Source organism: Ursus arctos, unplaced genomic scaffold, assembly GCF_023065955.2.
Source record: "Ursus arctos isolate Adak ecotype North America unplaced genomic scaffold, UrsArc2.0 scaffold_5, whole genome shotgun sequence".
NCBI classification, from domain to species: Eukaryota; Metazoa; Chordata; class Mammalia; order Carnivora; family Ursidae; genus Ursus; species Ursus arctos.
In genome coordinates, this window is record NW_026623067.1 from 78,590,944 (window position 1) to 78,608,008 (window position 17,065).

A 17,065-nucleotide genomic window follows, 5' to 3' on the forward strand; every position below is an offset into this window, starting at 1 on the left:
AACCTGCTTTTTTTTCCCTTTCATTGTCTTCAATCCTGCTAGAATTTCTGTATCTAGAGCTCACACCACCTCTCCAAACCCTGTCCAATTGTATCTATCCTCAGGTCCAATTCAAACCCTCCACCTCTTCTGTGAAGCCTTCCTGACTTCAACCTGATCTATGATCCTTCATATCACCCTACCAGAACCTCTGTAAAGCCCTTCAAGTCTCCTACCTTACACCATAGCTTTCTACATTTGAGCTCCCTGAAGGCAGGAATCCCATCTAATTTATCCTCCTTTTCTCACTAGCACAGAGCATAGCAGAGAACAGTGATCATTTGTACAATAAATGAAGAGAGATTTTACTTAAAACTCATCGTAAAGGGAAGGGGAAGGTGCTGAATGTATTAACTTCCTGTAGGATACCGCTAGTTGTTTTCAGTGCCCAAGCCACACAGACGGGCACTTGTTTGGGGCAGTTTTGTAATTGACCTATTCCTCCCTACTTTTGCTGTTCCTATACATGTGTCCAGTGGAAACATGGTCATTGATTCCATGCATTTTGTCAGTTCCTTACTTAGAATCTAGTCCAAGACATTTTCTCTTTCCTTTCATTAAAATGTTACATGAAATAACTTTAAGTCTTGGTTCTAGATTCTAGAGCCATAACAAGGTTTGGGATTTATCTTGTTTTTCCTTGACTGCAAGCCCTTGAGGGCATGAACTCTTAGCCATCATATCTTATACTACTAAATAGATGTTTTTGTTACATGTGCCTTTCACTTATATTTAGAATCTATTCAGACATTGAATTCTAGAGCTAGAATGTATTCTTGTGATTTTGGTATGGATGTTAGTTTCTATCCTTGGAAAGGCTATATGCTTTCCTATAAAATGAGAAAAACAAAAATATATGCTGAGATTTACATTTCTTTCGTAATTTCACACACTTACTGGAATCACCTAGACTATTTCAGTTGTGAGTGGAATGAGCAGAAAATGTGACTTTATCATTTCAAAAAATGATCTTGTCTACCCACCCACTGCTCTAGGCGAGAGTGTCCTGAGGTCGCCAGTTATCCGTTCCACTGTTCAGTTCGCACCGTTGAGAGCCGAGAGCTGTGTGCTCAAGCGCCCGAGGGACACGCACAAAATCTCCCTGTTCACTGCTTACCAGTTTCACTTCCAAGGGCCAAGGAGATTCATTTTTTTTTTCTTTTTATAAGGCAGCCTTTTAATTACAATCTTGATTTCAACAATCTTGCCCCCACACTTCTGGTCTGTACTTTATTCTATCTCAGCAAGCCATTTTAAAATAAAAACAAATAAATAAAAATAAAATAAAAACAGTTCCCTTCTGGAGGGTTCTCTTCAGAGCCCAGTGCGCCCACAGGCAGACCACTTGGAACTACCCAGCTTAGTCAGAGAGTCCAACTTGGCAAATCACGACGTGCGAGCCTGTTTTTTTAGTTCCAACCTGTTTCATACTCAGGCTAGCCCAGCTATTTCCCTTATTTCCAATTCCTTGGGGATGCCAGATCCTTTCTGGCTAAATCCCAGCCACAACGCCCTAAATGCAAGGCACAGCTTCACTTCTCTGCCTCAACCTGAAGCCCTAAGCTGATGGCTTCTCCTTTTGTTGCTTCTGTCACGAGACCCTCCCGAACACCTGTCTTAGCACGCAGTGCAGGTCTGTCTCCAACAATTCCTATCCCCTTCTGCTCTTCTTTCAAATCTCATTTCCTCTCTCTTTGCTGTTTCCAAGCAGATTCACTAGTTCTCTTTCTCTCCCAAACCGGGCCAGTCACATTGTGTCCTGGTCACACTTCCTGATGTCAGTCAGCCCCAACTCCTCGTAAGCTTCTGTCAGTAAATGGCAGCCTCTTTTTATGATTGTTGGCCAAACGCTTGTGTTTCTAACATAGGGAATAAAGAGGTGAAAAAAAAAATGTGAAGTCCTTCCATTAATGTTAGCACAGAATGGGGAGAGAAACAAAAGTCACTAAGCTTTGAATACTCGTTATGCAATACATAGAAATAAAAAGCAGATAATAAGGCAGTGAGTGTTTCGCAAAGTGTGGTTCAACAGACCACCTGTCTCAGAATGATTTGTGGGAAGGGGAAGGGGGCAGGTTGTTGCTTGATAAAATCCTGGGCTCTACCCCAGATAGACAGAACCAAAATCTCTGAGGACTTAATATGAATCTGAATTTTTGACAAACTCCCAGTTCTTCTAACATACATTCAAATTTAAGAACAACATACAAGTGTCTCTGTTGTCCTTTAAAAGCAGTTATTTTTTTACACCATGTTTATTCCATGCCAGTCTTTAGGCTTCTTCTATACTCAATATGGTATTTAATATGTGCTTTTATAGAGACAGGAGATAGAGAGTGATTGAACAAATTCCTTCCTCATGAATCTTACATTCTGGTGGGAAAAACAGAGATCCATGGTCATCACAGCTAGAAAATAAAATGAAAATTGATGAAAAGTCTTGGCCGCTTCTTGAGGAACAAAGATTACGTACAAACACACACAAGTGCATTTATATATATATATTTTATGTGTAAATATATGTGTATTTTATATGTATTTCTGTAGTCACATAAAATAAGAAAACGTAAAATGGCAAAATTGCAATAGCTAGAACATTGGGTTTTGTTCTTTTAATTCCAAGGAATTGCTTTAGATCCTTCTAGAATATTTTCAGAGTATACTTTAGAGACTTTGGTATAGGCTGTAAAAATGTATCCATTCTTACTGACATTAAAAATTTTAGGGGGTGCCTGGCTGGCTCAGTCAGTACAGCATGTGACTCTTGATTTGGGGGTGTTGAGTTTGAGCCCCACGTTGGGCAGAGAGATTACTTAAAAAAAAAATTAAATACCAAGCAGTAGGAGAGAAATTTTTAGTGATGAACATAGATCTCAATTCGCCCGTCAGAAATGCAGCACCAAGAGAGAACATGTGATTCGGCAAACAGGCACCAGAGCATATCCACAGCTGGATGTGTGCACACGCCTGCTCCCCAGCCTTCAAGACAAACAGTTACTACAAACCCACACACAGATTCACTCGAAATTGCTGGGTCCACAATATATATGGGGAGTCACGAATGCTTTTCTGGATTGAAGTAGAAATGAAGGGAGGGAAAGGATGAAAAGCATAAAAGCATCTCTGAGCCAAGCTACCAGCTTACCTCAACCTCTTTGCTCTCGCACAAAGATATATTTCATTTGGCAGTGTGAATATATGTGTGACCAACATGAATGCTGAGGATTTAAAAATCAGCCAGCAATCCCTGGGCCATTTCAGCTGTGTTTCTACTTCATAGGGCCTTTGGGGACTGCTGGGAGCAGGTGTGAAGTTCTAGTTTATTAACAAGTTAAGTCAGTGTTGCTGTGCATTTTGAGGGGCCTAATAGACTGGCCAATCTCACGGAATATAGAGTAGCACTGCACTGGAAAGACACAAAAAAATTAAAATACTATCATTGTTACTAGTACAAAACACACCTGTTAGATGTGTACTATGTTTCAGGCTTTGTGCTAAGTAATTTAGAAGCATCATCAAGTTTATTAAATTATTTAGATAAATTAGTAAAGATTTTTTTTTCTGGATAAAGAACATTGAAATTATAGTTGACTGTGAGTATCCAGCCTGTGTCAAAGAGAACCTCTAGGTCGTCTTCTCTACATATTGGTCTACCTAATTCCTTGCTTTGCTTTGCCAACAGAGCTTAAAATTTGGGCCATGCCTACATGCTGAGTGGGAGACTTGATATCCGTGAAAAGTTTTCAGAAGGCCGTAATCTGCACCATGGCCGATAGAATGTTAACATTTATTTCACTGTATTTGAGAGGGCACCAGAAGGAAGAAGGCAGAACATAAAGTATTAGCGTTAGACACAGCTTTAAGAGCTATTTAATCCAGCCCCTTAATTTTTAATTAAAAAAGAAAGAATGAGACCAAAGACATAGTCTGATTCTGTATGGTCTTCCCTGTTTTCTTAAGTGTTCAGGCTTTTGCTCCAGCTGTCTGGCTTTCAACACATGTTTCTCAGCCAAATAGAACTCATCTGCTGTTTTTGTCCTTTCTAGAACGTTTTGCCTATGTAGCCAGCTCCCAGGACTGAGAGGCTAGAAAAGCCACCAGTCTCTTCATGACTGACAGCCATGGAGGATCACTCTGGCATACTCAGAACCAGAAGTAATTGCAATTGTTGCTGGCTGGAATGGATTTTATAACTTGGAAGTGTTAAAGTTTAGTTGGACTAAAATGGAGGCATTATGGCACTAGCCACATTAAAAATAATCATAAAAAGAAACAGGTGGAATTAATTTTAACATTTAGTTAATCCGATATATAAAAAACATTATCATTTCAACATATAATCAATATAAAAACTATCAATGAGATATTTTACATTCTTTTTTTCATACCGTTTTCAATATCTGGGTCTATGTTTTTTACACATACAGATTTTAAACTTACAAACTTAATCTCAGTTAAGACCAGCCACATTTCAGGTGCTCAATATCCACATGCGACTACTGGCTACTATATTGGACAGTACAATTCTAGAAGCTTCCAGCCTTAATAACTTCATGCCTCTGATGTATGGGTTCTGAATATAGTGGGGATAGAATTACAGATACAAGAAAAGCCGTGTAAATAGTGACTCCCATTATCCTGACTTATATTTGTGTCAAGTGCATCCATAATAAAGCCTCTCCATTCACAATTGTTCTTGGAGGGTGGAAGATGGGAAATGTGGTCTGCTACCACGTGGATTTCTGACCATGTAGCCCACTACTGAAAACTGAGCAAAGTTTTTTCTAACTCTTTCCCATTCCTTTTATAAACTAGGAGAGTACTTCAAGCCCACGTGTACCAAGGAGAGTCATAGAAACCAGCCAGCCCCCACGAAGACGGAATTCATTCTGAGAAGACTCGGAGGAAACACGTGAGTTATCTCTAACTATCTGAAGGCCTGTCATGCAGGGAAACCAAGATGTGTTCTTTTGTTCCTAAGGGACAGCAATGCTGAGAGTTCCAGATATTACTGAGTACCCACCAGTATCAGGCGCTGTGCGCAGGCTTTTAATACATTATCTCTAGTTCTCGTACCTACCTCAGGGTAGATAAGGTTATCCTGTTTTATAAGTGAAAACAGGGGGTGAAGGCACTGAGTGGTTTAGCTGTGCTCCCAAAGTCACACTCTGAGGACCTGACAGAGACTCTAATCCAGGTCTCTCTCCACATCAATAAGCCACAATTGCACCCTTACAGTTGCTCAGGCCGAAAAACTTGAAGCCACCTTTGAGTCCTCTTTTCTCTCACACCCAATATCTAAGCCTTCAGCAGACTATATCTGCTCTACTTTCAAAATATATTCGGAGTTTGAGTAGTTCTCACCACCCCTGCTATTGCCAGCCTGCTCTAAGCCCCCAGCACATCCCATCCATGTTATTAGTTTCCTCCTAACTGCCCTCTCAGCTTCTGCTCATGGCCCCTGCTGGTCTACATTTGACACAGTAACTAGAGTCATCCTAGAAAAGGTAAGTTCAAGTGTACCACTCCTCTGGTCAAAGGTATGACATCCTTGCTCAGTATGGATAAAAGCCAAGTTTATTATTACGGTTGCCTATATAAGACCCAACCCAACCCCACTGCTGTTCTGTCCCACCTCCTTGCCAGTCCTCAGTAACCCTGGCTTGGGGCCTTTGAACTTGATGTCTCATCTACCTGAAATGCTCTTCTCTGAAATATTTGATGAGCTTCCTCACCTCTACCTCCTTCAGGTTATTATTCAAAGTCACCATCTCAGTGAGGCTTTCCTGACCACTCAGTTTTAAACTGCAACCTGCGTACTGGTCTTTTTTTTTCCTACAGCACATATTACCACCTAACAGACCATACTTGTTAAATTCTTCCTTTCATCTGTCTTCTCTTCTCCTAGAACAATATGAGATCTGTGAGAGCAGGGATTTTTTTTTCTGTTTACTTCTGTCTGTCTAGCACCTAAAACAGTGTCTGGCACCTACTAGACGTTCCATAAATGTCTGTCGAATAAATTACTATGTCCCACAACCATGGGGTCCCACGGAACCCATCTCACTTGAAGAGAGGCACCACTAAGCTAAGGCCCACAGCATTATGGGAACACAGACTATCAAAACTGAAAGAATTATCTGATTTTCCAAGCAGGACCAATGGGGAGACCCTAAAGGGAGATGCAGAGATTTTTCTCACAGTGGCTTTAAAAACATAGTGGAGCTAAATGAAGTCAAATTGACTGCACAACCACAGATGGGAAATTAATATGGGGGAGGAGAGGATAAATTCTTAAACATAAAAGACCTTCCTCCAAAGCCTGGAATTCTGTGATTCTCAGGTTTGTTTCACCTTAGGATGGGCTTATGTTCCGAGGCCATAATGCCTTCTCCAGCTGGACATCTCAGCTCTACTCCAGCAGATACAGGGTATAGCACCATCTGTTTATAAGGGACACTGAGCATCTTCCCCTGGCATCAGACTAAAGGTTAGAGAATGAAGGAATAAATATTCTTTCCCACTGTGCCGCAGGTCCTAGGGAATAGGGAAAGTCAGGAGCCAGAATGAGTCCTTAGGGAGAGTTATGAGCACGGAGTCCAGGACAGTGAGATTGCCTTTTGTGGCACACGTCCCTGCATTTCATTATCTATGCAGTACGGTTAGCAGGCCTTCCTAGGAGACACTTTAAGAGCCTATGTAATCTCTGGAAGTGTCTGGAAGATTTCCTGAATGATAATTCCTCCTCATATCTAGTACTTTGCAAGTGATCTCAAATTTTCTGAACAGATGTAATAAAATCAGGCAAAATGATGCTTTCGCTTATGATACAGTAGACACTTGAACGACATCGTGGCCAGGAGCATCAACCCCTCACACAGTTGAAAACCTGTGTATAATTCATGACTCCCTAAAAACTTAACTGCCAATGGCATACTGTTGATTGGAAGCCTTACCAGTAAACAGTTTATTAACATATATTTTGTAAGTTATATGTTATATCCTGTAGTCTTACAATAAAGTAAACTAAGGAAAGAAAATGTTAAGAAAATCACAAGAGAAAACACATTTACAGTTCTGTACTGTATTTATCCAAAAAACAATATCTGTGAATAAGTGGGCCCACACAGTTCAAACCCTTCTTGTTCAACTGTATCTTGTTTTTTACCCAAGGTTTAGAAAATGTTGAAGCTTTCTCCCTTTCTAATGAAGGAATAAGAATTCTGGAAGAGTATAACTTTTGTGCAAGAAACCCTATACAATTCCAACTCTCATTTAAACTTTCTTATTTTTAACAGTCATGGCTATCTAAATCCAAAGACTTTGCCAATGCAGAGAATATTAAGTACGATTGCCTCTGGTTCTGAACTGAAACAGAATTAAAATTCTTAAAATGATATTTCATCCCACACCACAGAAGTTTCCTTTTGAAGTTGACATAACTCACACATCAAAACCTCCAACAAAAGAGTTCATTGGCTGTAAGATACAGCTAATTGATTTCAAAAGCCTTAGCAGGCATGGCACTTTTATTTCTTATTTTTATAGACCTGGGAAAAATTTTTCTTAAAACAACTGCAGGGTTCTTGGAGTTACCAATTTAATTACAATATTTAATGTATTCAAAGCATTTTTTGCACAAAGATGCAAAGTGTCTCCTATTTTCTTTTTCCCGTGTCTTTTTAAACCAAAGGTAATAGTCTCAAAGGCAAATTTGAACTTTGCATGAAAGATAAAGTATACACAAGGAAGTGAAATTAGCAAGGAGCTACATGAATCACTGGATTGTTATTATGAAATTATGCAGTATCATAAGCTCTTTGCTATAAATAAACAAGTATAAGAATGTGAATGACAGACAATTCAAAAGGCCCATATAACCGCAATAAGCTGAGACTTGGAAGCATTTTAGATCTTACTCTTTGAATGTGATAAAAGTTAAATGGAAGACCCTACCTACAAGAGCAAAAACATTTTTCTATCTTAATAGACTTAATTGCTTTGAATAGTCGTGATCTGTGAATAAGACAGTTGGTAGAGAACAGATATCATATTTGACTGTTTAAGAGCTATTTCCTCATGCTGCATAGTAAGTCTTCAGTAAATGATTCTGGAATAAGAAATAATATTATCTTTACTGTTCTTCTGCAGTACCATTTTCTGTCCACTTTCCACACTGACAAACCTTGTGTGTTCAGAAAGTTCAAGCTGGAAAATTCTCAGGATAGTACTTTTGCCCATATTTCTGGAAAACTGGTAACTCATTCTAAAACTAGACAACAGACATGAGAGTATTAGAAGAAATGAAAGGTATCAGCATGGCTCGGGTTTAAGGTCAATATAGCAGAAGGAGTTCAGGGCCAAAGGTCTAAGAATGCATAGGATCCAAGCATTTGCTATTGAAATCTCATCCAGACCAGTGTGCTATGTGACTTTCCAGGGAATACCTGGCTCTCCAGCAAGGGAGGGAAAGGGAGACGGAGGACTGTTTACATCAACAAATCCCATGGTCACTTTCTTCAGACAATCAGGGCACAGAAATCAAAGAGACGCAAGACTTGTACAAAAGGAAGGGGTGACAACATCCAAGAGAGATGATTCTAAAACCTCTGCTAGAAGTTCAACTACTTGGACCTACATCATTAAAACCCATGACTATGACTGTCACCAGCAGCTTTACCAAAATAACTTGGTACTTCTTTTTACCTTAAGATGAGGTAACAGGAGATGGTTTCTAATTCTGCAATCCTGGGCTTTTTTTGGTTTTGGTTGTTTTGTTTTGTTTTGAAATAAATTCTAGGAGATAGAAAAAAACACTGAAGACCTCCATATAAATCATTCTCCTTGTGTTTACATTTGAGTACATAGCTATATTCATCTAATGACTTTAGTCTGTTTTCCTTTTGCAAACTCAGCATGGTTATAAATACAATAAAGAACTGCATTTCTTCCACCCTCACCATTCCCAAAATAGGCTCAAACCATGCAAAAATTGCATCCTTTTTAACGCTTTCTTATACTAGTTCTACTAGTAAGAATTAGTGGCCGCTCTTCCCTAATCTGGATTGGCTTTATTAAGCCATGTAGAAACGAATGCCTCTCAAAGCAAATGGTATGTATTTTCTCGCTTGTCAGTACTTTACTGGTTGGGTGCATCTTCCTTGAATGCTTTACTCAGAAACAGCTAACAAGAAAATCGGACGCCTTGAGTTTTCTTGACAGAGTGGTCACCTGTTTCCTGTCATAATAAATTGTCCTTTTGGTCTTCAGCTCACTGCTTCTTGACAGCTAACTCCTGTCATGTAAATACATTTTCAGAATAATGGTAGACAACTGAGCCACAATTCATCTATGAAAATCAATATGTTTTTAATGATGCTTTCTAGAGAAAGCTTGAGTATCTGACTTGTCAATGTTTGAGACATTCAATTCAACCAGTGACTTACTTTGAAAATTGGTGAATTATGGGCAAGATTAAGCTTCCAGTGGAGAATACATCTTAAGTGACCAAATAGCTTTGGTTGCAAGCAAAAGCTCAAATTTTAAAAGAATGCCAGCTAATATACGTAGAAGGAGTGATAGAATTAATAAAGTACCACTTTGTAAACCTTAATGAAATTATTGATTTTGGCAAGAATTATCACGTGGTATTAAAACCGTAAGGAGGGGCGCCAGGGTGGCACAGCGGTTAAGCGTCTGCCTTCGGCTCAGGGCGTGATCCCGGCATTCTGGGATCGAGCCCCACGTCAGGCTCCTCTGCTATGAGCCTGCTTCTTCCTCTCCCACTCCCCCTGCTTGTGTTCCCTCTCTCGCTGGCTGTCTCTGTCTCTGTTGAATAAATAAATAAAATCTTTAAAAAATAAATAAATAAATAAATAAATAAATAAATAAATAAATAAAACCGTAAGGAAAAATGTACAGAGGGACCAGACGTCCGTGTAGTACTAAAGTAACAGCATACAGATTACTTCCTGGTCATGAGGAGAAAATACAAAATTAGAGTGGATGATTAGGAAGTCATCAACATATGCAGTCAAAGCAATGCAAATGGTGGGAAACCCAAATCTGTGTTCCCCAATGTAATGCAATATGGAGTATGTGACTTAAGCTAGTATCTACTCCTACCAAAATATTTACTGTGATTTAATTAAGCCTTTGCACAGGAATGCAAGACAAATCCAGAAGAATGAGATGTTCTACAGGATAAATGATCCTCTCTTTTTGTCAAGTCAGTGTCATGAAACAAAGAAATCTTCTAAACTAAAAAATTTTATTTTATTTATTTATTTATAATTAATTTTTTTTTTCTTTTTATAGAGGGATAGAGGGAGAGGAGGGCAGGGGAGGGGCAGAGGGAGATGAAGAGAGAGAATCTTAAGCAGCCTTCATGCGCAGCATGGAGCCCAACACAGGGCGCAATCTCACAACCCTGAGATCACAACCTGAGCTGAAATCAAGAGTCGGATCCTTAACCAACTGAGCCACCAAGGTGCTCCTATTTTTTTTAACTAAAAAAATTCTACATGACACCACCCCTAAATAAAATATTTATCCTAGATTAGATCCTAGTATGAACAAATCAGCTGAAAAGCACATTTTGGGGATAATATTAAAAAATTTGAATATGGAATAAGTATTAGATGATACTAAGTAATTATTGTCAACTTTTTCAGGTGTAATAATTTTGGTTATATAGGCAAATGTTTTTATGCTTTTATACATACACACTGTACTTTAGTATTTAGGAGGTAGAATGTAATGTCTATCATTTCTATCATTTTCCCTAAGACACATCAGTATGGTAAAAATGAGTGGAAAAGAAGGAAAAAAAGTGAAACATTTTCCTCTGAATAAGTAAACACAAGCACCAAAAGGTATCTTCAAATGAAATCGTTCTGGACTATGACTTCCCATCAAAACTTCTAAGTCTCCTCTGCACTGTTAATATTGCTTTAAAAGAATGAACTTTTTAAAAATGGTACATTTGGTCCTTCCTCTTCGTTCAGTTTTTTTCAGAAAGAAGGCAGGAGAACATTCCAACATGAAAAGCATTTTTCCCCCATTATCTTCCTTCCTGTGTTTAAAGGTAGTAGTTCCACTCTAAGGGTAGTACCCAGAAAAGCGACACCGCGACACCACTGGCTCCTGGGAAGTTGTTCGAATTGCGAACTGGGGGTTTTGACTCTGGGCCAGTGGGAGCAGAAACTCTGGGGATGGAGCATGGAGAGCTGTTTGTGTGAAGCCGGCCAAGTGGCGCTAATGCCCACGGAGGTGTGATGGCCCTTCTTCTAGAGCTCCCATTTCTCCCTGTGAAATTCACTTTGTCACTGCCAAGTTAGCCTACACACTGGAGAGAAAATAAAGGAAGGCCAAGAGTTGTAGAAATGATGTGTAGTTTCTTTTCTTTTCCACTGAAGCCTCTAACCACTAAATGAGAAAGTGAAAAAACGATACTCGTGGTGATCCTTTTTTTTTTTTTTTAGATTTTTATTTATTTATTTGATAGAGAGAGAGAGAGATCATGAGCAGGGGGGAAGGGCAGAGCGAGAAGCAGACATCCTGCTCAGCAGGGAGCCCAATGCAGGACTCGATCCCAGGACCTTGGGATCATGACCTGAGCCAAAGGCAGATGCTTAACCGACTGAGCCACCCAGGCACCCGAGAATTGATACTTGTTATACTGGCTGTTCCATGTTTACAACACAACATTTTCAAGCATTATTGAAAACAACAAACACGTTTTGCGTCATCATTAATATACCTTCCAGACTCCAGGAAAGCCCTCTACTACAAGGTGAAAGAGGTCCCATTTCATGGAATAAAGTTTGTGACAACAGTGTAGATTGTCCTGCCCTCTCGCACGTCACAGGCTTACAACAACGGGAACCGCTAATGTACCTATTTAGGGTTCCGACTCTCTAGTGGTCTGCTTGTCTCCCCACTAAACAGTACGTTTGGAAGACTGGTGACCATGTCTAAATGCTGTGAAACCCACTGCATCCTGTATATGACTCTGGGTACCCAGCAAATGTGGGATGCCGTGATGCTGACGCTTTCCTATTGTCAGTGGAAGCCAAAACCAGAAGCGATTCCACAACACCATCATTAGAACGCCAAGCTAGAAACCTAAACCAATGTGCCTGACTTTCTATGCAGTGCTTTGGCCCCTGGACATACCTCTAACTGAAGAGAATGTATAATATAGAATTATAGTCCTATCCTCATGTCAGAAGTTTCGGGACGCATTTTGCTATTTGATGTTCACATAAGAGGCGTCCGAGACTAATGAAAATCAGACACTATTCATAGTACCAAATGGTGTTAGACAAGGTTTGTGTTAAAGCATGACCAGCCTGGTTCCCTATTCCATTCTTTCGGGAATGAGGGTCTCTTAGGCCGCCCATAAACCACAGGGAGCAGCGCTCAGTGCCTGGGAATTCTGTGATACTCTGCACAGACCCTCCTACAAGACCAGCTGTGAAACAGTGTTCACTTCCCTGCTCGTATCCTTCTGTTTTACCACCATCCGCTGATGGGCAGACACAGTAGTGAACGAGGACGCTCAACACTGAAGGCAGATGCCGAGAGGGGAAAACCAAAGAACTCAGGTATGAATCAGTGAAAAGAAAATAATACACTCACTGTAAAGAAGCAGATGAAGCTGTGAGAGCAGGCCTCTGGGAAAGGATAGCGAAGAGAGTGATGAACTGCTACCCGTGACAGAACCCAATGTGAAGGTGCCCTCCCTTTACTCCGTAATCCTCCAGCCTCCAAACACACTGATGTGACAAGCTGCACTATGACCATCTATCCCATCCCCTCACAGAAAGCTGTCCTCACCTCCTAGGCATCGTCTCCCTATCTGAAATCGCAAACTGCCCATGGGGGCAATTGCTATGTGTATTTGTGTAGACATAAATATGTATACATATATTACACACACAAACACACACGCACTCACACACACACTCACCATAACGTTTAAAGCACAACAATAGCTTAGGTAGAGATGAATTTGAATCCCAGCTCTGCAATTTATACACCATTTGATAGATGATAGACATTTAATCCATATAAACCTCAGATCCTCCCTATATAAGTGGGATACCAATACCTCTATCAGTATTGATCTAAGGGTTAAATTAGATAATGTATGTTGAAAACTTGTCCCAGTTTCTAGCAGGAAGTCAGTACTCAATAAATGATAGTTATTCTTGTTAATATTAATATTTTACAACTTTCTTCGCCCATCAAAATTTCTCCACTTGCTTTTCTTGCTTCCCACATTACAAACATTAAATCTTTACATTACTAGTGCCAAACTTCTGTTTACAGTAAGAGTATAGAAACCAAATTCTTGATTGTATGGCACATCTTTTTTTTAAAAAAAACTATAAAAAATGCATCATTATAAATCTCATATTTACCTTCTTGTCACATCTCTGTTATTTTGTGGTAATTTGATGCTATTTTTCAGACAACAACATTCCTACAAATGAAGGGTTAGAACTGGTTAGGGATCATTTGCCTGTGATCAACATTGCAAAATAAATTGGGTACATTGGTTAGCTTCAAATGTAAGCAGAAGAGAACTGGGTTTCTGTGTGTGCCTGTGTGTCTCTGTGTGGATGTCTATGTGTCTGTGTGTCTGTGAGAGAGAGAGAGAGAAATGAGAGGGAAGGGGAGACAGAGAAAGAGAGACTAAGAAAAAGGATCAGTGTCATAAGGAGCTTATACTTGGGTGCACTAGGAGGGCGGGTAAATATAAATTGCATTTACTTCATTCTGCAATGATGCTTGAAAGAATTTTGCCTTGTATGTGTCTTCAAAGTATTTAAAGTGTAGCAGCACAAAAAAGGAAAAGAAAAGGAAAGAAAGAATTAGCATTTGAATGTTCCTGGGCTTTCTTCCCTCCCCTTCTCCGAGAAGGCCCTCATTTTGCCGGCACAGTTTCTCACCCCCTTCTGTGCACTGGGGACTGGATATGACAGAGACTGCCGAGTGTGATGCATAATCTAGAGGCTGGGCAGGGGGTGACTAAAGCATAGTGGCTGCAGAAAAGAGGGAGGAGGAGATTTGAAGGGCCAGGGAGAAGGTTGGAAGGGGAATTTTTATCCAGAGCAAGGAGGAGGGAATCCTGTTGTTATGAAGGAGAGAGAAGCAACAGAAACATCTAGAAGAGGTTACTAGCAGAGCTAAGAACAAATGATTCTTCAAGAAATAATCTCTAAGGATCAAATGTCTTCCTCATAGTATTTTGATAAACTCAAGTTTTTTAAAAGGATCGTTCTATTTTCCAATCTACGTGCTTTTGCAGTGTGTTTCTTTGACTGAAACATCCCTCTAAAACAAGGTTTCGATGGATTTTAACGTGTTTGCGCAGTTTCAGTTACTTCCTTTATTTTCATTTGACTGGTAGGCAACACCCCTAGCCATCTCTGTTTGCTGAATTCCCCCAAATGTTTTCTCTGTATTCGTCATCACTTCACCATCCAACATGTGAATGTACAATCCTCTTTTGCTGTTTTCTTGAAATCTGTATCACCAGAAAATTTGTAAGCAGTTTCTTACTAAATTGAACAATAAGTGTAACATATACATGCATGTGCATATTTGCATTCGTGCTTGTGAATGCGTACCCATGGATGAAAAAGTAAATTGGCGTGCAGCGAAAGGAAGCCCCAGTCAAATGTCAAGAACCATTAGGGATAGTTCATAATCAAGAGAAGTCTCAGCGCTTGCCAAGTAACACAATTGCAAATGTGATTACTTGATAAAGACAACAAGCAAAAGCAACAGCCCACAAAAAGGTGGGTTGCAGGACCTCGGGGTTTCATAAGTCTTGCCTTGACAAAAGGAGGAAAAAGGCAGCAGAATTAGTGAACATTATTACCTATTAAGTGGAATTCATTATATAGATTTAGTTAGGTCACGAGTAGAACATGCCCTACAGAAAGCCCCTCACATCCTGGGACAGTGTGTGTATGTGTGTGCGTGTGTGATCAGCATGCTATAGGAAAACAGGCTGATTAAAAGCACTGGGCTCGAGTTCTGTCTCTAATGGCAAGGCAAAGTACATAACGTTATCAAATACATTAATAAAATTAACTTCAGATGATTGTTCTGAGGATTAAACTTAGTAATATGTGTAAAAACCCTGACACATTAACTACACATGGACAGCAAACAAAGAAATATCAACAACAAATGCTTACATAGCATCAGCTGCGTGTTGCACACGGGTCTATGAGCATGTGGATACATTCGCGTATTAAATCCCATGAGGTAGTTACCTGTGAGGTGGGTACCACTTTTACCTTCATTTGGGAACAGAGGCATAGTGAGGTTAAGCAACTCCTCCAAAGCCATGCGATTAAAATATGTCAGAGCTGGGATTAAAACCCAGATCCATTGGTTCCAGAATGTGTGTACTAGATTATCTTCTTAATAACAACAACAACAGCTGTTCCTTAATCATTATGAATCTTCATCATTAATATGTGGGAGAGAAGCACGTTAACAGAGGAGCTGATTTCATAAACCGAGAAGCTATATATATATATATATATACACATTTATTGAAGAAATGGATCTTGCACCGGGTTGCCTATCAGCAGGCTTGCCTATTTTTCTTTATGATGGCCACATAAACCACTAGTGCAGGGAGCCGAAGAAAATGTAGATTTGAAGCAGTAAAGTGCAAGACAAACAAAATGAAGACCTTACCAAAGTTTTAAGGTTTCTCTTGAGACACATAAATAACTGCAGCTTTTCATGTGTCTCAAAAGCAAACTAAATAGGTCTTATCACACACCCCCATGAAACCTCATTTTGAAGCTGTAGTTAATAATATTTGAGCCATTGACACCCAAACTATCTTTTGTTAAAAACAGCATCGCAGAATAGGGTTGACAGATTTCACAAATAAAATTATAATCCTTGGGAATACTTACACTAAAAAATAATGGTTGTTTATCTGAAATTCAAATTTAACTGGATGCTCTGTATTTTCTCTAACCACTCTAGAGTCAGATACATGTAACTTAAGCTTTAGAGATTGGTATAGATGCTGTTTATGAATTCTACCAGTTATTAGAAGCTTGAGAAAAAAGGCTACAAGTTCTAAAACAAAACAGAAACAAACAAAACCTTATGTTTTTCAATAAATGACACTTTCTCCATATTTTTAAAATAGAAATCAGAAATTATGAGTAGAATTAGTATGATAAGTAAAGCCTTCTACTCCCTGAATGCTTCTTCAGAAATGAGCTCACTGTACTAGATTAAAAGATAGATTTTGAAACTCTTATCCATGAAGTTGTCTCAACTTGACTAGAACTTTCTGGACATTAAATTAAATATTCTCAGTTCCATGAGAGTCAATTTATCATCTGGAGACAGTGAAGAAAAAAAACTTTGCGTATATAAAAATATCTCTGTAAAACAGTACTGGAGACCACGGAGCAATATAAATCACTGAGAAATTTTGTTTAAATTTATCCTTGGGAGGAAAAAGGGAGGAGAAAGAAGATAGCAGGATGGAAAATCTCAGTTGGGTCAATAAAAACAGAACGGCCTCAAGTGTCATGTTTTCCATGGAAACAAATAAAAACTAAGCAGAATGTCAACCTATGCGTCTCAAACAGTTTTCGGAGTTTGTGATACAGAGGAGGTATGTCTGTCCGGTTTCCACCAGTGAAGATCTGTCACTCAGCCAGAGCCACTACAAGCCAAAACTCCCATCATTGTGTGCCTGTGCATTCAGTGCAGGCATCATCTTTTTCAAAACGCAAGGGAGGCACAGTTTGGGCTGGGCTGCATGTCAGGCAGCTGTTCTGTGAAGAGAGGGCCTCCCCCTGATCAACAGCATGAAGCCTTTGCTGTATCCTTGCAGGTGCTTATGTGCTGGCAGGAAGAGCTTTCTTATTTTTAATGTGTGCAATAACAAGCTTCCTATTAATCCCGTGCAGCACCGCAAAGTTTCACACGTTGACCATAAAAGGAAAGAACTGTGTCTTCACAACTC

At 39.6% G+C, this 17,065-nt stretch overlaps 1 long non-coding RNA gene across 1 annotated transcript in view; it reads left to right on the forward strand.

Annotated features, from left to right (window-relative positions):
• Window positions 1–17,065, forward strand: part of LOC113255053 (uncharacterized) — a 235,901-nt gene that overhangs the window by 66,910 nt on the left and 151,926 nt on the right. The window contains exon 2 of the long non-coding RNA XR_003316079.4: window positions 4,855–4,951. This is a non-coding gene — a long non-coding RNA (uncharacterized LOC113255053). The remainder of the gene's footprint in view (window positions 1–4,854; window positions 4,952–17,065) is intronic.